This window comes from Meles meles, chromosome 19 (genome assembly GCF_922984935.1).
Source record: "Meles meles chromosome 19, mMelMel3.1 paternal haplotype, whole genome shotgun sequence".
Lineage (NCBI taxonomy): Eukaryota > Metazoa > Chordata > Mammalia > Carnivora > Mustelidae > Meles > Meles meles.
In genome coordinates this window covers 38375064-38397513 of record NC_060084.1, presented here as the reverse complement: position 1 = coordinate 38397513, position 22450 = coordinate 38375064, and the positions used below count along the sequence as shown (strand labels likewise).

Genomic DNA, 22450 nt, shown 5'->3' with positions numbered 1-22450 from the left:
CCCGAGACCACCTGCGCCTGGCCTCCCCAGGATCCCGGTCATGTTACTGCTTGTCACCCACCCAGCGGTCCCCACCTCCCTGCGCCCTTTGCTGCGACCACCCCTCTGCCCCCTGCCCTGCCACAGCTGCTGGGGCTGCCGGCCTTGCTCCTGCAGGAGCCCCCGGGAGGGAGCCCTGCCCTTGCGTGCCCTTCGCACAGGCTGGGCAGGCCCTCGGTGGCAGGGGACAGACTGAGCAGGCTCTGCAGCGCCTGTCATCTCACTCCAGAAACCCAGCTGGCCAGGCACCGGCACGCGCAACCTCTGATCTATGAAACTGCTCGTCCCCCCCGCAGCATCCCCTGGACACCATGGGCCCCAACGCCCAGCAGTGACAGAGAGCAGCAGTGCATAGATCCACTCAATCCTCCATTTAACCCACCGCGGAAGAGCCCCTGGTCCAATTTCTGCCTCCCCTTTAGCAATAAACTCACAGAGAGAGTCTCCCCATGATACAGTTACATCCCTGAAGCCCACCCCAAGGGCTGGGTTGCTCAGGAGACTTCGTTTTTCTTTAACTTTCTTATTATGAAATATACAGAATAGTCCTGGGCACCTGGGTGGCTCAGTCCTTAAGCGTCTGCCTTCGGCTCAGGTCGTGGTCCCGGGGTCCTGGGATGGGAGCCCCGAATCAGGCTCCCTGCTTGGCGGGGAGCCTGCTTCTCCCTCTCCCACTCCCCCTGCTTGTGTTCCCCCCCCAAAATAAAAAGTAAAATCTTTTTTTTAAATATTTTATTTATTTATTTGACAGACAGAGATCACAAGTAGGCAGAGAGGCAGGCAGAGAGAGGAGGAAGCAGGCTCCCTGCTGAGCAGAGAGCCCGATGCGGGACTCGATCCCAGGACCCTGGGATCATGACCTGAGCCGAAAGCAGAGGCTTTAACCCACTGAGCCACCCAGGCACCCCAGTAAAATCTTTAAAAAAATAAAGAATTATACAGAATAGTCCTCATAAATAGTAAGCAGTTGGGATGCAGAGATAAATGAATGTGTGGACGGAATGAGGGATGGATAGATGTTGGGGTGGACAGATGTGTGTTGGGACATATGGAGGGGTGGGTGGACGGAGAGTCGGATGGATATGTGGGTGGATGGACGGATGATGTGTGGAGGAGCGGACGGAGGGTTGGACAGATGTGTATGTGGATGGATGTGTGGGTGTCCCCTCTGTGTTAGCTACTATGAGGACGGCGGAGGAGATGAGCCTGCACTGGTCTCTTCTAGAAGGGAACACGTCTTGGCCTGATTCCAAAACTGAGAGCAGAGAGTGCGCTAAGGGTTCCTCAAAGAATACAGTCTTGAAAGGAGGTCTCTGAATTGAGAGAGGGGAGAGGAAAAAAAAAATCAGGATCCGTCATAACATTGGGTGGTACCTGGTAAACTTTCACTCGGATAGTGGGGCCTTTAGGTTTGTTGCATGTCCTTAGTCCTTTCTAAAGAAAATAAAAGCGGCGCCTGGGTGGCTCAGTCGTTGGGCATCTGCCTTTGGCTCAGGTCATGATCCCAGGGTCCTGGGATGGAGCCCTGCATCGGGCTCTCTGCTCAGCAGGACGCCTGCGTCTCCCTCTCCTACTCCCCTTGCTTGTGTTCCGACTCTCACTATATCTCTCTCTGTCAAATAAATAAAAATCTTAAAAAAAAAACACACAAAAAACAACTAACAGTCCTAATGAGGAGAAAGGTGACCCTAACTAGGGATCTTTCTGGTGACCTTTCCTGAGACTTGAATGGATTTTAAACCTCTGGAATCAATGTACCCCGTCTCCTGGGGGTTTTCCGCAGAGCCCTGCTTCCCCCAAATCCTAAACTCTCCAGGAGCGTCTCAGGAAATAAGTAAAATAAAAGTAGTTTAAGAGGGCCTTCCAGACCCGTAGTCCCAGTCGCAGGCGTCCCCGGATCGCCTGCCTGACGCTCTTTGCCAGGGAGCTCTCTGTCATAAACCACCTTCAGGTTTTTGCCATGTTTTTGTACCCCTGCTAATATTTTTTTAATTAATTCACTATTTTTTACTTTAATGCATTTAAAAGGAAACTATATCATTACCCTAAATGGAAATTTGTATCACTTGCTCTAAATTAAAGGTAATTATAAAAATAAATAAAATGAGAACAATGTTATTAAATTCTGGCTGATCCTGCTGCCTGCCGCAGGCGCTGGCCTGAGGCCTGCTCTCTCTTACAGAGGGAGGCTGACAAAGGCACAGGGTGCTACACACACACACACACGCGCGCGCGCACAGACACACACGCCAACGGGGCTTCCTCCTGGAGAGCTGAGGCACGCCACATGGTCGTCTCCACTCTGTGACCCAGGTAATTTTTACATGGGGGTTCTCGCACCACCCACAGGAGCCGGCTTCTTCCAGGTCAGAACAGCCCCTCCTTTACCGGCGAGGACCTTCAGATCACCGTGGGTAAGGATCTCCTTAACAAGTTTTGAACAAATAGGAATTAATGGACCTTTCCACCCCATTAAAGGAAAGCCTTAATTTGAAAATAGACCTACTCCTCCCTTCTCTGCCTCTTGGGCCCTCCCCCTACCTGTCTCTGACCTTTATCCCCATCCAAAGCCCGTAAGATGCTGTTTGAGTCAGAAGCCTGCTTCGTTTTTCAGGGAGGACCAGGTACCCTCGCCCCTCCTAACCCTTGAGGCTGGGCGGGTGGCTGCCCTTCCCCGAGGACCTCAGTACCTGAGGAGCCAATGACGAGAGACCCTCTCCCCTTGAAGTTCATAGGAGAGAAGACTCATCTGGGGCAAAACACTGATTCAGGTTGCAAGAGAAGGAAAAACAGTGAAATCCACCAAAACCCAAACACGTATAACCGGCACATTTGCATGAAGCACAGTCAAGTTCTCCCTACATCCAGAGCCTGGCCCCAATGGGTGAGCCATAGAGTTCTCTATGAAACATAAAGCCTCGGAAAACGGGACAGCCGTTCTGAGCCTGGGTCCTGAAAACCCACCTTGTTTTTCTTTTTCAAGAGAGGAACCTTTCAAATATCGGTGAAATCTGCGTAAGAACAACTAAATAGATAGGATTTAGCTTCACAACAAACCGTACCGTCTCCTCAAAGGGCGCAAATGAGAATTTAGGATGTTTTTAAGGAAGATTTTGTTTTTCCTGCTATTGCCTGAGCTGGTGCTTCTGACGCCGGAGATTATCGGTGCAGCAGCCGGGCTTGTTGTAATTAACACACAAGTAGCAGCTCTACTTCCTGGTAATATATTTTCCTAAGACTTTGATGATGCTCAGAGATTTTGAATCCCACGCTGCAGACTTTGAAGAAACTGCATTGGATAGAGATATCTTATACAAAATTGGAAATAACTCGAGTCTAATATGCCTCCCCGGGAGCCTCACGGAAGAACAAGTTAAGGATATCGGAGAACACCGTGGATAGGGGTGCAGGAAAGTTGGCCTTGCGGGGCCTGCCAAGGCGCTCGAGCGGTGATTGGACCGTCTTCTTAGGGGTATTTTGGCCCCTGAGTGTCTTCTTCCATCTCAAACATAAATGACTTCCTTAAAGGATTTAATTAATTCTTAAATGTGCACAGAACCCATGAGCACAAACATTAACTTGTTAAAAGCATTAAGCCACATTCTGTTCTCAGCCCCTCTCAAGCAGTTCCCCGTGACATCCCTGGGAGTGTCACGTGCAGGCCAGGCCCCACAGATGCCCAGCACCCTTGGTGCCCAGCTCCTGCAAGCACCAGGCCGTGACTCATCCTGGGGCTGGCATCCCCGGCTGGCCTCTGCTCCAGTCCCCAGAAGTGCCTGCTAGAGAACTCTGTCCCCGCTCTGCTCCGCTTTGCTTCACTGAGCTCCCTGGGTCGCTGATGGCTTCTCCGTGCCTGGCAAGGACACCGAGGAGCAGGGACACGTCGGGAGTCCTACTTGGATGGGGTGAGCTGCGGTGAGCGGGACCTCACGCGGAAGCCTCCCCAGATGTGAGCACACTAGGGGAGGAAATGCGCTGCCTCTTCTCAGACGCAGGCCAACCCGTGCCTTCTCCAGGATGCCCCTGCCCGCCTCCTGCCTGTCCCTACGCTGCTGGATCATTGACATCACCAGCTCCCTTCTTGTTCACTGTCCAAGTGTACTTTATGTGCCCTGTGTTGGATGCAATCTGATTTAAAGCAGCAGAAGGACGTTTATTGTCTGTGAAGTAGGCACGTGAACACGTACACATGCGTGTGCTTAAGAACAGTATCCGCTGTCAGAACAGGTAAGGGACGTCCTGACCCGGGGCATTGGAAGGGCATAAACTGGTACTATTTCCCTGAAATCAGCTTGGCATCGTATATCAGAAGTCTCAAAAATACGTACGACCTATGAGTTGGTTTTCCAGCCCTCTCATAAACCTAGAACGCTCCCAGGATGAAGACAGAATGCTACTTACAGTAACAAAAGACAGAACAGACCTAAATGTCTGCGCGTGCGCACAGGGGTGGGTCAATCGCTGCCCTACAGAGCCTCGGCATTCAGACCAGCCTTTCGAAAGATAGTTCAGAAGAGGGGACGATGCTCATAATATAATTTTAAGTGAAACATAAAACTATAATTACAGTCTAATTCCAATTCTGAAACAAAAAAAAAAAAAGAGAGAGAGAGAGAGAGAGAGAAGACAATGTAAGAAAATATACCAAAATGTTAATAAACTGTTATCTGGGGGGGGGGGGGGTGGGATTAAACATCTTCTGAACACTATTAGTGTATTTTCTGAATTATTTCACAGGCATGCCTTGTTTCTCTAAGAAAAAAAAAGAAAGAAAAGAAAACTAAAATTAAAGAAAACCCACCTCCATGTGGCAAGGATCAATCTTCAACAATTTTTTTTTTTTTTTTTTAAATTGGATAACAAGCAGGGCACCTGGATAGCTCAGTCAGTTGAGTGTCCGGCTCTTGATTCCGGCTCCAGTCACGGTCTCAGGGTGGTGGGATCAAGTCCCGCCTTGGGCTCCACATTCCGCATGGAGCCTGCTTCAGATTCTTTCCCTCTGCCCCTCTCTTCCCCAAATAACGAAATAATTTTTTTTTTAATTGGGTAACAAAAAAGTTTGGATTGGGATGAAATAAATAAGATTCTAAAATAATGAGCTTGAGAATGATGAAATGTTTTAATTGAGTAATGTTCATTAAAATGTGATTCCCAGCAAGTGGCCCTTCAGGGATGACTGAATGAAGGAGTCAGGACCTACCGAGTTGGTCCGCTGTCACCAAAAGCCATTCCCACCCGAGCCCGCCTGATATCTTCAGAGGAGCCGTCCATGTCTTGTCTTTGCCAATCCCCTTGGCTCAGTGCCTAGGCTACAGTAGATGTTCCAAAGTATCATGGACCTGGACAAATCCAGGTGTTTTCTCATGAGGAAATGGACACAAACCCAAGGTAGCTTCTCTCCTGGGATATTTAGATTTTTACAACAAATCCTGCAAGACTAAATAAATAGTTCCCTTAAGTTCAACAATCATTTACTGAGTGCCTACCATTTAGATTCAATGGAGTAAAGGCCATTAAGTTAATTTCTTCTCATCTACACTCTACTCCCAGCTCCGGGAGAATAATGAAAGAGTATCACCTGGCTAAGACCGCCATCTCCCGAGGGAGAGAAGGCGCTACATGGTGAGTAGACGGGGATGGTGCCCTCGTTACAGGAATGCTTCATGGATGTGTGAAGGTATGGCAATTAGTCACCCTTAGGCCAGAGAACCAAATCCATGAGATCATTTTGACAGATTGTTTAAAAAAAAAAGTCTTTAACAAAATTGAAAGTTCATTTCTGATTTTTTAAAAAATATCTAGTGATATAAGAACAAGATCATCAAAATTTCTATTTCAGAACAACCCAAAATGAAAACACAGAGACAAACCAAGAAACAGACACTTAACTATAGAGAACAAACTGGTGGTCACCAGAGGGGAGGGGAGAGGGGGAGGGATGGAAGAAACAGGTGAAGGGGATTGTATTGATGAGCTCTGAGTCATGTATAGGGTTGTTGAATCACTACATTGTACATCTGAAACAAATAGGACACTGGATGCTAACTATACTTAAAATAATTTTTATTTTTATTTTTGATTAAAAATTTATTTATTTTTTTTAAAATAAAAGGCTTAATAAAAAATGGCTGGTGGTAAAATACTAGGGGTGTTTTCATCAAAATTAAAACCAAATAAAGGTGTCAAGATGCTGTCACTACAATTTGAAATATTGGTACAGAAGTTCCAGCCAGTGCAATGACCAAAGAAAATCAAATAAGAACCACAAATGTTGGAAATAAGAAAATACTATCATACTTTCTTATAATGTATTTGATCACCCGAATAAATCCCACTGACTCTTAACACCCGGAGTGTCAAAATTTAAATAAAATCAGCAGTCAATTGATTGTATCTGGGCAGCAAACAAGGCCATGTCTACTCTCCTTCTCTGCCACCGAACACCCGGGAAATGGCACAAAAGCTTTTTTTTTTTTTTTTTTTTTTTTTTCCCATGCAGGATAATTCCCTAGTGGCATTAAAAAACAAGAAGGGGGCTACCAGCATGCCAGAAATTTTGAGGTATTTCCAGAAGATGGAAAATAGACTGGATCAGATAAACAGGAGTAGACCAAAAACACAGCTTCAAATATACTCCAGAGAAACAACTTGGAAGAAATGAGATGATCCAGAGAAACTCGACTCAGAATAAAAATATGGTGGCAGAAGAGAACCTCATCCCCAAAGCCAGGCCCCAAATACAATCCTGTAAGGGCATGAAACTCCTGACCTGAACAGTGTTCTAGAAGGAGCACGGGGCCCTGAAATGAAGCAGAGAAGAGCTGAAAATACTTTCTGAGAGAGTGAAGAACAAAATGGAAGGGCAGCCTTGGTAAAAAGGCAGAGACTCCAGTCTCCCACTGCCAGAGGGAAGGCCTGCTCTCTTGTTCTTTGGCCCTTGTGGTGGAAATAGGGTGGGGAGGGCAGGTGAGTCCAGCCTGCCTACCCTCCTGCCTGCCTCACCCATCAAGCACATTGAAAATTGGAGTCTGACCGTCCTAAAGCGCCACTCAGTGAGGAGTCACAAACATGGTGGAAGCCCATGGCATAACACAACTAGAGAGGCAAGGAGGAAGACCAGTCAGCTGCCCTCACTCATGACTGAAAACCCTCATTAGAAATGTGAGGGAAGCTAATAACACACATAAAAAAGAAGAACCAAATGAAACAAAAGTAAGGGGCACCTGGGTGGCTCAGTGGGTTAAGCCTCTGCCTTCGGCTCAAGTCATGATCCCAGGGTCCTGGGATCGAGCCCCACATCAGGCTCTCTGCTCAGTGGGGAGCCTGCTGCCCCCTCTCTCTCTGCCTGCCTCTCTGCCTACTTGTGATCTCTCTCTCTCTCTGTCAAATAAATAAATAAAATCTTAAAAAAAATTAAAAAAAACAAAAGTAATTTAGAAATGGGACAATTTAATTTAAAATTCTAACTAGTATCTTTAGAAAGAATAAAGAGAATATTGTCCCCCTAAGATTGAAATGACTACGTGGAGATGGATCACTCAGAGAACAAGAAGGAGGAGGAGGAGGGGAAGGGGAAGGGGAATGGGGAAGGAGAAGAAGAGGAAGAAGAAGAAAAAGAATGTTAAAAAGAAAGAGAAAGAAGAAAGAAACAAAAAGAAGAAAAAAGAAACAGCTTGCCCACAAAGGAGTCAGAATGGGTTTATTGTAGGACTTCTCATCAACATTGGATGTTTCAAAACAATCAAGGAATATATTGTCACAAGGCTGAGAGAAGTTATTTTGAACCTAGACTCCTATACATAGCATCAAATGCAAGGTTTTATTTATTTATTTATTTATTTATTTATTTATTTTACGATTTATTTATTTGAGAGAGTGCAAGTGGCAGAGAGTGGGAAACTGTGGAAGTGGGGGGGAAGGGCAGAGGGAGAGAATCTCCAGGAGACTCCCCACTGAGCTCAGAGAGCTCACGTGAGAGCATTGTCTCATGATCTTGAGATCATGACCTGAGCCAAAATCAAAAGTCAGACGTTTAACCAACTGAGTCACCCAGGCAAAGTGCAAGATGTTTTAAAAACCACATATTTTAAGACATGAAAGGAATCAGACTCTCTCCTTGAAAGATTTAATATAATAGAGGAAACAAGATTTTAAAATAGGGGTGAACAAAACGTCAGTTAAAATTTATATTTAAATCTAAATAATGCATAGTGCATAATGTTAAGAAAAAGTCTGAAATTAAAATCACGGATCATTTTAACATAAAAGGAAGAGGAAAGGGGGTGGACTGGGGTGAGATGACAGATAAGATAAAAAGTGAAATCATGTTCAGATTCTTGTTTTGTTGAAGGGAGGAAATGGATGCTGAGTGTCTATGTGCATTCACACACACACACACACACACTAGCATACACATGTGCACACAAACAAATTTAAATGTATATGTTAGAAATTAAGGGTTACCATTATATGACTAGATCCCAGGTATATAATTTCTAAGTAAAAAAAAAGAGAAAGCTTAATTCATACAATAAAAGAAAAAGAATAAACAAAACTTGATATAACATGGTAAAGAGACAACATAAAATAGCAGGAATAAAACCAAACATATCAGTAAACTTAATAAACATTAATGGCTTAAAATCATGTCTAAAAGAGAGAGAATATCAGATATTTGATTAGGCTAAATATATGTACACAATCCCCCAGTTTTATACTATTTTTATGAGAGTCAGCTTACACATGAAGGTTGAAGATACAGAGATAGAAAAGACAATGGTAGCAAAACAAAAGTAGGTATTATGAAATTAATATCAGAAAAATATAATCTAAGGCAAAATATTAAATAAGTAAGAGGCATTTTTATATCCATAAAAAGGCCGCAATCTACTAAAAAACACGCAAGAAGCCAGCACAGTCATGAGCTTCAGTGAATTTCACAACAAAGCTTAAGATATATAATAATGCAAAACCCAAGATAATGTAAAATGCAAAATTGAAAAATCCATCAGGAAACTATTACATCTTACCTCAAATAATCACAGGACAAGAAAATTCTGAAAATAAATTTTAAAATAAGAGTACAGTGACAGAACTCCATATTTAACAAAAATTCAAAATCTTCCCACAAACCGATGCAACATTTCAGAAATGTCACATGTTGTAGGCCACACATACAAAAATAAATTCCGAAACACAGAAGTCATATTACACACATGTTCAAATTAAAAATAAAGTGATAGAAGACATAATTTCCAGGAAAGGGCCAAAATAATACTCCAAAGAAACTTTATAACCTAAAATGTAATGATTAGAAGTTGAATAGGCCTGAAAACAAATGAACAAAGCCTCCAATTCGGGAAGCTGGGGAGAGAGACAAAAAAATAAACCTAAAGAAAGTAGAAGGAAGGGATTAATAAAAATAATAGCAGAAGGGCAGCTGGGTGGCGCAGTCAGTTAAGCGTCTGACTCTTGATTTCGGATCAGGTCATAATCTCAGAATCCTAGGACTGAGCTCTTTGTCAGTCTCTGAGCGCAACTTGGAGTCTGCTTGAGATTCTCTCTCTCCCTTTCCTTCTGCCCCTCCCCCTCACTCCTGCTCTCTCTCCCTTTCTAAAATAAATAAAACTAAAAAAATAAAATAAATAACAGCAGAAACTAATTATATAGAACACCCTCCTCTTCCAACCTCTGGGATAAAAAAAAAAAAAAAAAGGACACAGAAAAGCTGGTTCTTTGAAAAGATCAAAAAAGAATAAATAAATAAACTGGGCAATACGGATAAGAAAAGAGAAGATGCAAACAATATTAGGGTTGAAGAAGGGGAAACAATTGCAGGTACAAAGGAGACTTCAAAATTAGAATGGAACATGGAATGACTTCATACTATTGAAGTTAAAAATCTATATAAAAATGAATAACTATCCAGAGAAAAGGATCAGATATTACTCAATGAGAAGTTAAATAAAATTATAACTGTAGCAGAAATTTAAAAGATAATAAACAGTTACATTAAAAAAAAGTCCCAGTCAGTTTTATGTTCATAGTTTACCAGACCTTCAGAGGAATAGATTATCTCTGTGTTTATAAACTGTCCCAGAGCACAGAAAACCCCTCAGATTCTCTGGGACTGGGATAGTGGTAGTACTAACAGCACAGTGGAAAACAGAGGGAGAGGAGGAAGAAGAGAAGCAGGAGAAGCAGACCTCCGACTTACTCGGGCACTCAGTGACATGGAGGAAGGGGGGATGGTGGGAGATGGGCAAGGAGGGATGGAAAAAGAGGAAGAGGAAAAGAAAGAGCAGGAAGAAAAAGAAGGGGAGGGAGGACAGGGGGGAGTTGGGAGGAGCAATAGATATCACTATTACTATTATTACTAGTAGTAGTAGTAATACTACTAATAGTGATAATTACTACTACTACTACTACTAGAGCTACTACCTACAGAAGCTCTAGGACACTATTATTTATTAACATCAATGTAAATATCTGAAATAAGCTATTAGTAAAATGATCCTTGCAGTATATTAACCATTCATGAAAGAACAACTAGAGTTTACTCCAATAAATCAAGAATCATTCAACAACAGGAAATCTGAAAATTCACTATAGTAGTATCTTCCAAGAGAATAACCATATTATATCAACAGTATCCCAAAAGCACATGATAAAACTCAGCATTGTTTTCCTAATTCACAAAAATATAAATGGCCTTCATCACACATTACATTTGATGGCAAAATATCAAAAGCATTTCTGTCAAAGCTAGCAACAAGAACTCTGTCCTGTAAGGTTTAGCCAAAACCAACAATGTGATTTTTAAAAAAAGAAAAAGAAAACATGAGATATAATTATTGGCAAGGAACAGACAAAACTTCCATGAATAGCAGCCAGAAATGACTATACATAAAAAATTCCAAGAATAAAATGCAAAACTGTTGGTACTAATAAATGTGCAGTAAGAGGTTAAAAATCAACATACTGAAAATTATTTTCTTATACACTAAAAAAATCATAAATTATCAGAGGAAATTTTAAATACCCAGAAGCAAATATAAGAAATGGGCAAAACTTATATGAAATAAAAGATAAAAACTTTATAGAAGGGCATAAAATAAAACCTGAAAAAAAAAATGAAGAGGCATACCATGTTCATAGATGGAAAGATGATACTGTAAATTACTCTATAAATCCAAGTCAACTTGCCAGTGAGATCAAATTTAGCATGGGAAATCTAAAATTTATCTGAAAAAATGTGATAGTTGTCAAATAAGTTTTGTGAAAGGAGAATAAAAAGATAGCATGCACACTATCAAATCAAAATACAGTCAGATAATAGGACTGAAATAGTGGGCAGTGCACAAGAGCAGACAAATAAGTCAAAGGGCCAGAGAGAACCACCAAAGAGACACATGGTTTCAATAGAGATGATTCAAATACACAGTGAAATAATAGATGGGCCACTAAATGTATTGGGACAACAGGTCATCGTTTAGAAAAATTCTTCACGCAAATTTTTTCACACAAAACTATTTTAAAATTAAGAGGCCATTGCGGGGTCGCCTGGGTGGCTCAGTGGGTTAGGCCTCTGCCTTCGGCTCAGGTCATGATCTCAGGGTTCTGGGATCGAGCCCCGCATCGGGCTCTCTGCTCAGCAGGGAGCCTGCTTCCCCTTCTCTCTCTGCCTGCCTTTCTGCCTATTTGTGATCTCTCTCTCTCTCTCTCTGTCAAATAAATAAATAAAATCTAAAAAATTTAAAAATTTTTTTTTAAAAAGAGGCCATTGGGGCACTTACTTGGATGGCTCAGTCAGTTGAGTCTGACTCTTGGTTTCTGCTCAGGACATGATTTCAAAGGTCATAGAATTGAGCACCACTCAGCAGGGAGTCTGTTTGAAGATTCTCTCCCTCTGCCCTTCCTCCTGCTCTTTCTCTCTATTCTCTCTCTCTCTCTCTATCTCTCTCTTCCTCCCTCTCTCTCTCAAATGAATAAATAAATCTAAAAACAACAACATCAACAACAACAAAAAACCACCCTACCATCAGATTATTGATGAAAAGGTAGGAGATTTTTTTCATAATCCTTAGAAGATTCCAATACCATTAATCAAAAGATAGAAAAGTTTTTAAAGTTTTTCTGCCACAAAAAAATATGGACATTAATATATAAAGACCTCCTTCACATCATGGGGGCATGAAACAAATTATAGGACAAAATGTGCAAAAATATGAAGAGGACATTTAAGAAGGAAGTCATGTAAATGGAAAGTATACCTTTGTGAAAATGCTAAGGGAAACGTACATAAAATTAAAATACTTTCAGTGTCTTGGATTGCCAAAAACTAGATCTTTACTTCCATACTGCTGGCAAAAGTGTGAGAGAGTGGCCACTTTCACACACTATCTGTGGATATGTAAACTAGTACCCTGTTTAAAAAAAACAAAAAAACAAAAAAAACAAAAAAACAGAATAAAACACAAAACCTCCAGCTTCCCTATCTTGGCTATTGTACATAATACTGAAATAAACAGGGGGTGTATATATCTTTTCAGATTACTGTTTTCTTTTTCTGTGGGTGGCTACGGTTATTCTGGTGAGCCCTGAACAGTGTACAGAATTGTCAAATCACTATGTTATACACCTGAAACTAACCTAACATTGTATGTCAACCGTACTTCAATAATAAAAATTAAAAAAAAAACTAATGTCAAAAATCAAATAAGCACAATGAGGAGAAAAAGCATTTCAGCAATAGCCATGACAATTTCAAACGTGTATACCCTCCAACCTAACAATGCTACTTATAGGTATCTGTGTCCTAGAAATACACAGGTATGTTCCAGAATATTTACCACAACCTTTTTCTAACTAGAGGAAGTCTGGGCATGATACAATCTTTCATCGACTGGGAAATACTGAAATAAGTTATGCTATATTCATGTCACAGTATCTTGTTGAGGTGTAAGAGAATTAAATAGCTTTCTAGATTCTTAAATGTACAAAGGCTACTAGCAAATCAGCACATACAAGATTTCCCTGCATTTGTGGGAAAAAAAAAACAAAAACAAACTCACACTCCTATATCCTTATGCATTTACATATATACAGCTAGAGATACACCAATGTGCTGATAATCCTTACCTCTTTGGAAGGCACTAGAATTGGGGTGGAGGTGGGTGGATAAATACAACCTTCACTCTTCATTCTCTGTTTCTCTGACGTGACTTTCAACTTGTTTTATTTATATAAAAAATAGTTCTCCTATGTATTCTGTGTAGCAGTTGGAAAGTATAACTTTAAAATCTCTTTCATAAGCTTTGCGCAGGGGCAGTATCATAGCCAATGAGGTTTATCTGAGGCGCGATTATCGCTAATTAAAATCTCTTTCATAATAGCCAATTATGAATACGTATATATGTGTGTAATGTATGTATACAAAAATTTGCCCTGATAATATATATCAAAATACAGGCTTGATGGATTAAATATTTATACTTAAAAATAAGACCATAAATACATAAGAAGGTGAATTTAGGAGTATATTAATACAATAATGGGGTAAGAAATTATTTTCAAAACATGACACCAAAGACAGCAAAGGAATAGATTAAAAGATTTGATCACGTAAATCCCCTTATCTCATTAAAAAATGCCATGTACAAAATTAAAAGGCAAGTGAAAAACTTGGGAGAAACAATTACAAGATATGTACAAGAGAAAGAGTTAATATCTTTGAGGTATGAAGAGACCCTACAATTCAAAAGAAAAATTCAAATACTCAAAAAGACACCGCACAGAGGGCATAAACTAGCAACTCACCAAAGAAGAACTATCGACATTCCATTCAAAATATATGGAGAGATAGAGAGAAGAAAGATAGAGATCGAGAACCACATAAAATGTAGATATACATCTCTGTTAAGCTCAAGAAATGAAAAGCAAAATGAATCACTTTCCATGTCAAATTGATATCACTTTGCTAAATAATACTCAGTATTGGTAGAATATCAGGAAAGGGATGCGGTTGTCACTTGTGTGTGTTGGGGAGGTAATAATGTGACATGATATGCCCAAAGGATGGGGCAACTTGGCAACAAACTCGTGAATGTGCATCTTCCTTTAACCCGCAATGCCACGTCTAGCAACTAAACCAAAAGAAATAATTAAGAACGTGTATGAAGATTTCGCTAAAATGATGTCCATCCAAGTGTCATTAACAGAAGTGTAACTGGATGGCCCTTCTTCCTTGCCTGCGGCCAAGGGCTGGGGTAAATGGGGTGGGGAGACAGGGATCCCCATGGAGAAATTAAGGCCGGGTGTTAACTCCATTAGGAAAGAGAGCTCTGTGGGGTGAGGAGGTCCTGAGACACCATTTCAGCAGAATAAGGTCTAAGAGGAATGCCAGCAGGGATATCTCCCGGGGAGTCCTGCTGTGGGCTGTTGATAAGAAGTAAACTCTCCAAATTCAAAACCTTTTGTTTTTTTATTCATCCACTCATTCATGCATCCATTCAACGAGTACTTAATGAACAACTACACTATGCGGACATCATTCTAGATGACAGGGATGGATACACAGAGTATTACAGATGGATGGATGGATGGATGGTCGGACGGTCTGATGGATGAATGGACCGATAAGTAACAAATAACAGAAAAAAAAAAAAAAAAAGCAGACTGCAACTCAGGAGTGAGACCACCCGATGACCTTCCCCCTTTTCCTTCCACTGCCCCCACCAGCATCCCTCTCAGCTGCTGAAATCAGCAGAGGAGTGAGCAGTTCCCAGCTCACATCGGAGGTCAAGAAGATTCTGATGGCCTTAGAATGGGTGACTTTTTAGTTCCAGGAAAAGGGGCCACAGCCTAGGAAAGGATTATGGAGGAAGCACTGGAGGGAATGAATGAAAAGGAGGAAGGTGTGATGGGATGAAGGTGGAAGGGAGCAGAAAACAGGGAGGACTGGCCGCATGGGCACACTGTGAACTGGATCCCATGCATTCGTCAAAAATGACACAGAAGGATGTGTGACGTCCATAGGGGACCACCCAAAAGCTGGGGCAGTGCCTGAAGAGGCCAATTATACTAGATTTTCACCCTCTTCTGGATGTCTGGATGGTCTGGACTCAGTCACTGGAAATCTGGATGAAGAACCGTGGAAATTCCCCTAGACATCTGTGCACATAGGTTCACGTGCACACGGACAAGTGCCCACGCAAGAGTGAAGGGACACGGTCCACCTTTGTCCTGTCCCCACCTCCGACCCATGCATGCACCTGAGATGCCTTCAGGGGTGGTAAGGAGTTTGCCAAGGCAGACATTCCCGGTGCCCACTAGGTCTGAGGAAACAATGCCACTGGTTCCAAGACGGTCGCTTTCCTTCCCAGAAAGAGAATTCTGGCCACCTTCTATGAGCCAAAGACAACAAGCCTAGTCCCCACATCAGAAGAGAGAGAGAGGAGCGAAAGCACACACACACACCACACACACACACACATCTAAATTGCCACCCCCAGGACTCAACTGAATAAAAAAATCATAGTAGAGTTCTACAATTGTTTTGCACTCATCAAAAAGGATACAGAAGAATACATTAAATTAAGCCCTTGATTATAAAATGGCATGTGAAGTACAATCCCACTTTATGTACTACAACAACAACAACAAAGGAAAACAAACGCATAAAATCGTCTGGAAGGATATACAGCAAAGACCCAACGTTGGTGATCACTAAGGGATGTCTCTTTCCTTCTAGCTGCTCCTCTCTGTTTTCTGAGTTTTCAAAATAAGCCTGTCTGTAATGATAGACGAATTAGTCAAATGTCAGTATACAGAAGTGAGAAGAAAGAAAACACTCTCTTGTAGGTTCTTTGGCATCCAGGGCCCCATAGAATCCATCTGCTGGCCACACAGAACAGGTTAGGACAGGAAGGAGTGGATGGAGATGTCGGCTAGCTCTCTCCTCTCCAGACGCCTGCTGCGGGCTAGGCTAGCAAGCGAAGAGACAGTCACAAGAGAAGCCACAACTTTGGCCAACACCAGATCCTTTCTCTTACAGGCGAGGCAGGTCTGACGTGATGGGGCCATAGGGTTTGCCAAAGACCCTCATTCATCTTCATCGACCTCCCCTTCGCTTGCAGCTCTCTCTCGATTGTTCGGGAGGCGCATGTTTTTTCAAGGGTTATCATCATGAGGAACTTTCTCGTGGTAGCGATTTATAGGGAAAAAGCAAGATGCGGTCCCTGTTTTAAATGAGCACATTCATGACAGAACCCGAATTCGCTGGAGGTGGTCATGGAGTCATGGAGTCATGGAGTCACAGCACGGACATTTACCAAGGGTCATTGTGTTGGTCGTTAGGCTGGACTGGGCCGGGTACATCGTTCAGTCCTTTAAAGAAAAACTGGCCGTCTGGTTTCTCATGGTGGGAACAGCTAGGAAATGGACTCCAACCTCCGCCAGATCACCCAAGCTTCTTCAATGCTCAGAGCTAAAAATATGCATTTCCTATCTCAGGTTTTTATAGCCCTGCAAACAATCCTTCCCCAAAGAGCAGAGCCTTCCTCCATCACTCTGATGTCTCCCCGCCCGGAGCAAAGGGATGCGGATTTCAGAGGAAACCCCATGCCAGAGGCCATCCTGGTCCCAGCAGCCCAGGGATGACTAGTGCCCCTGGTATCTGCTGCCTGGACATTTCTGGATCCCAGAAGGGGGTGAAACTCTCCTGCCTCCACATGCTAGAAAACCTCCAACCTCAGGGAGTGGTGCCGAGGATGACAGTAAGAGGGACAGTAGCAAGGGCGACCAGCAACCCTCCACGCTCACTTCCTTCCGTGCTGAGCACCTTCGCCTGGTTCCCACAGCAATTCCGTAAGACCGTTTTACTATTACCAAGCCCGTAATTGAGGAAATAGGCATGGAGAGCTGAAATCACTTGCCCAAAGTCAACCATCTGAGCAACGGAATTGCTGGAACTTTCTCGTGTGCTGTGCGTTCATCTACCCGCTAAGCTCCACACTACCTCCAGTAGCCTTCAACACAGCTGGAATTCCTGGGACATTGGAACAGAGGAAGCCGGGGGCTTCTGCCAGTCCACCACAAGTAAGGAGCTTGTCTGCAGGTTTCCTCAGGGAGACTGGGATCCCCCGAACAGACTGCAGGCCCCTGGAGGGCAGGGCGGCTCCTTGAGGGACCAGACCCGGTCTGTGTGCACGGTAAGCTGAGTAAGCAAGGCAGCGCTGACCCAAAGGCCATTCTCCGTGCCATCTGTCTTTGCAGGACTGGCAGCGAGGAACATGGGTAAGAACAAACAGTACATCGTGGTAAGGAGATTTTAGGTGAAGAAGAGATAAAGAGAGAAAGTGAGAAAGAAAGGGAAGGAAGAAGGACGGAAGGAAAGAAGGAAGGAAGGAAGGAAAGAAAAGGGAAGGGAAGGAAGGAAAGAAGGAAGGAAGGAAGGACAGTCGAACCCTGGGCCAGTGGAGGGAAAAGCTAAAAGGATTCAGTTGCCTGAATTCACCCTCAAATTCCCATGAATTCTGCAGCCAAGTGGAGATCCCATGTACACTGAACAGCAGATGTTCCCTGAGAGCCTACTAGGTGACCATCCCGTCCCCGGAGGCACCAGCAGGCTCCCATCACAGGCCTGGTGCCGCCCCTTGCAGGCAGGAGAGCAGCACGAGCCAGAGACAATCAGAGAGCAGCTGGACCCAGAACCAGGAGAAGGGCCGCCAACTCAGCAGCAGCCCTGGCTGGGGGAGAGAGCGAGGAGTCTCCCCTCCAGGGCTGCAACTTCGAATCAGGCACGCATTTCCCAAACTTCAAGGGAGCGGACGACAACTCCCTTGAAGTTACACGTGCCGACCTGGGACCAGCTCAAGAGCCAGGTCCGCAGCTGCAAGCAGAGGGAAGCACGTCTCCCTCTCGGACCTGGCTGAAGAGGGTCCCGCATGTCATAACCCTAAGCGCTTCCTCTCTGCTTGAGAAACAGGAAAAATAGAGAAACACATTCTCGCTCAGCCTTTGACCTTTGGCTCTCACTTTCCTTCTTGCAGCATTTTTTGGGAAAGAGTCTGGGTTTTCAAAGGGCTCCCTTGTCTTCACTGCACATTTTCATGAAATGACGTCAAGAGGAGACTTCTAAAAAATATAGTGATGCCGGAAAACGCGGGCCCCTGAATGAGCCCGGCTGTTTGTCTGCAATCACTCCAACGTCTGAAATGCCCAGATCATATATGCTTCAGGGGCTGGGACTAACAATATGTTCTTGATGCCATTTTCAGCAACGGCCAACGAGCATCTCGTAGTGCAGCTTGGCAGTGGAGGTGGGCTCCCACCCGCCAAGGACCCCTTCCCCTCCTTTCTGCCCGTGAACGCGCATGGAGCTGTCGGCATTCCTGCCAGAGGCCGGAGGATGGCAACACCGAAAGTAAACATTTATTCCTCGACTACAAGGAGAAGTCTGCCGTGTCAGGCCTGGGGTTTGGGCCTTACAATAAAGCCTTTGTCTGTACAAACAGCAAAGGGGTGAGCTCTCCCCTCCAACCCAATCTGCGGGAGGGCAGGTCAGTTTAAATCAAATTGTTAAACCTTTTTTTTTTTTTAAAAAGATTTTTTTTAATGTTCAAAAATTAAAAAGCACACGCATGCGTGCACACACACATGCACGCACACATATTTTTAAATAGTGAGGAGAACCAGTGAGATCATAAGACCTGGTATGCTTTGGGGAAAGACAGTTTGAGAACAGCATCTTGAACATCCCTGATGGTTTGTGTGTTTTTTGTAACACAGGAGCCTGCCAAGGGTTCCATGTGAGAAGGGGGAATAAGAGATGCCTGGGACAGTGAGAACAGGTTGTTCCAAATGATCAGAGACCTCACACACTTTAAGGGTGAGCACGGCTTCCTCCCGAAAGGGTAAAACGAAATACTCTTCTAGCCATCGTGAGACTGCCTTAGAAGTATTATGCTGTTACAGATTTCAAAAGGTTAGCTTCAATGAACCTGACATCAGTATAACCCAAAATAACCCATTCAAGAGAAAAGTAAGAAATAATTGCTGTTTTCTCTTTTTTCCCCCCTCCGCTATATTGCTATAATGATTTTGCATAACAGATTGAACAAAGCGCTGTTGTGACAGGTGGTGGAATTCAGCTAGTAAGCACCGAGACAGGGTTCAATTTAGTTTGTGAATCCTTTAATTGTTGTGCGGCTAATTAAAGAAGGTTCTTTACACTCGCAAGTGTTTACCGTTGCTAGTATGCATACATGAAAAATTAAATTGTGCCTTCAAGGGCTGAGAACTATAGAAAAATCATAGCTGAGGCTGCAACATGCTTACCAGCTCAAAATAGCTGCTTTTCACAATTGGAATTTGTAAAACTTTTTGCTAAGCAAATATAGAGCTAATTAGAAGTGTTCGTTGGACCAATTAACATTTAAATAAATAAGCCATATTGCACATTTCACAGTCTTTATTTAATGATGCTTCTAACTCTTTGGAAAGATTCTCTTAAGTACAAATAAGTTGTCATAAAAATGAAAGATAAAAATAACCCCATAACAGTATATGCTATTTTTTTCCTTTTGCCTTGAAGTCCCTTCCGAAAACTCTGTACCTATTATTGAAGAAGAAAAGAAAAAACCCCACACACCTACCACCCACAAATCCAGATCTTCCTTTCATCTCCTCTAGCTACCTTTCCCTTCTTTGAATAGAAACAGAAAAACATATTTTATTACTATTTAAATTGTTATGATAATTCTGTTTACTTACGGTTTTTACCCCATGATAGAAAAATCTGTTTTAGAAAATCCCACTTTAATCTGAGAACATGCGTAAGCAAGAAAAGGAAGGGAAGGGCGGGCAAAAACAGCAGTGTCTGGGGCGCGCAGGGGAGAAACTGGCTGGGAAATCCCTTACTGGCGCTCCTTTGGGGAACCAATCTTAGAGAGGGCGCCACGCCCACTCCTGGGGCCATGCCCACCCCAGGCCACGCCCACTCCCGCGGCCACGCCCATTATTGCCCCCAACCTGGACTAGGTCTTACTCTCAAAGATCAAAACGCATATGTCAGTGGAAGAGAATACACAAACCACAAACAGCCCCTACAATTTTGCATTTTTTACAAAGATGTACAAGTAATTTAATGAAGGAAGGATAGTTTTTTCGACAAAGGGGCTGGGTGAAAAAGAAGTGCCTCGACCTAAACCTCATTCTTACACAAAAATTAACGTGAAATGCATCGCAGATTTCAAGGTAAAAGGTAAGACTATAAAACTTTTCGAAGATAACACAGGAAAAAAAGTCATCAGGACCCCAGCAAATAGCTCTCAGATAGGCACCCAAAGCACCACCCATAAAAGGTAAAATTAATGAATTGGATCTCATCAAAATAAAAAATTTTGCTCTGCAGAAGACCCTCTCGGAAGATGAAAAGACAAGCCACAGACCAGGAGAAAATATTTGCAAACAACGTGCCTGACATAGGACTAAATCTAATATATACAAAGAGCTCTCAAACCTAACAGTAAAAAGACAAAAACATCATTTAAAAAATGGGCCAAAGACACAATCAAACATTTCACCAAAAAGGATGTAAAGGATGTTCATATAAACGCATGGAAAGATGTCCAAAAAAGTGAAAGAGATACTCACTAGCAATTAGGGAAAAACAAATTAAAACCACCAGTGGTCCACCATGACCCACCTGCCAGGCCAGTTAAAAATCAGAAATAGTGAGAATACCCAGTGCTGACCAGGATCCAAAGAAACCGGTCCTCCCCTACATCGCTGAGCCTGATAGAAAATGAGTACAGACACTCTCGAAGCTTGGTAGCTTCTTACAAACCTTGGTAGCTTCCAAAGCAAAACAGACACCGAACGACCCAGTAACCGCACTTCTGAGCATTTATCTTACAGAAAAGAAAACCTAGTTCCACGCAAAAACTTGTACACTTCCCTGCCCACAGTAGCGTGATCTGTGATGGCTGAAAGCTGGCAAGAACCCCAGTGCTTCAGGAGAGGTGAACGTCAAGCGAACTGTGGTCCATCCACGCAGGGGGGCGGGAGGGTGACGCCAGCATGTGGGTCATGCTGTCGCGTGGATGGATCTCAAGGGCGGTATGCTGAGTGAAAAAGCCAAGGCCAGAAGGTCATATAACGCATGATTCCGTTTATCTCACGTTTTCAAATTGACAAAGTCATACGGATGGGAGTATAGATTCGTGATCGCCAGGGGCTAGCATAATGGGGCCGGGAGGGAGTAAAAGCAAAGAGGGGCAGTGTGAGTCTTTGTGGTTGAGAGGAGAGTTCTGTATCTCAACTGCGGTGGTCCTTCGGGAATCCACAGATGTGATCAGATAACACGGAACTATGCGCACGCCATAGCAACGTCAATTTCCTGGTTTTGCTCTTACACTTGACCCCCGAACAAGGCGGGGGTTAAGGGCGCGACCCCACTCTTCACGCAGTTGAAAAATTGTAGATAATTTCTGATTCACCGAAAACTTAACTACAGATCACCTACTGTGGATTGAAAGCCACGCCAAGTTGATTAACACGTATTTTGTATATTATATGTAGTATATGCTGTAGTCTTACAATAAAGTGAGCTAGAGAAAAGAAAATGTTAAGAAAATCATAGAATTAAAAAAATATACATTTTTACAGCACTGTAGTTAACCGCCCAAAAATCTGCAGAGCCGTGGACCTGTGCATTTCACACCCACGTTGTTGAAAGGGCAACGGCACGCGACAGTTACATAGGATATAAGGAAGGGGAGGAAACTGGGTCACGGGTCCGTGGGACCTCCCGGTACTGTCTTTGCAACTTCCTGTTAATCTGTAATTAGTTCAAAATTTTAGAGTTAGAAAGAAAGGAAGAAATGAAATGTGGAAATCACACACTATTTTCTGTGTTGTGCTTTCTAATATCCTAGACCTGGTCTCTTTCGTCAGCTCTTAACTCCATGTCGAGAGCCAATACTCTCCTCTCTCCACTGGAGGATTCTTCTTTCTCACATCCACATATTTCAAAGCACAGGTTACTAACTCTTGTAAGAACGAGGGTCTTCCCAGATCCCCTTCTCCACATGCTCATACCTGATAATTACTAAGAGTTCTCACTGCTGAGTTTGGCTCCTAACATTGAAACCAAATCAGCATTTAAATAAATGAGACAGATTCGTGAAGAATACACAGGACCCAAACGCTCAAGGGCAGGATGGAAATGACAACACAAAACAAAGAACTGAAAGCAGCTTTTTCTTTTAAAATTTTTGTTTTGAGACAGTTGTAGATTCACAGGCACTTATCCAATGTTGAGGGATCCGGCATACTTGTCACCCGTCAATGGTAACACTGTATATAACCACAGTACAATGGTAACACTGTATATAACCACAGTACATTA

General features: G+C 43.1%; 1 protein-coding gene and 1 pseudogene across 7 annotated transcripts in view; one reads left to right on the top strand and one right to left on the bottom strand.

The window, feature by feature from the left end:
* The window catches only part of ZNF536 (zinc finger protein 536), a 423563-nt gene that overhangs the window by 251229 nt on the left and 149884 nt on the right, over window positions 1-22450 (bottom strand). The window lies entirely within an intron of this gene.
* LOC123931968 lies at window positions 13352-13483 on the top strand (annotated as a pseudogene).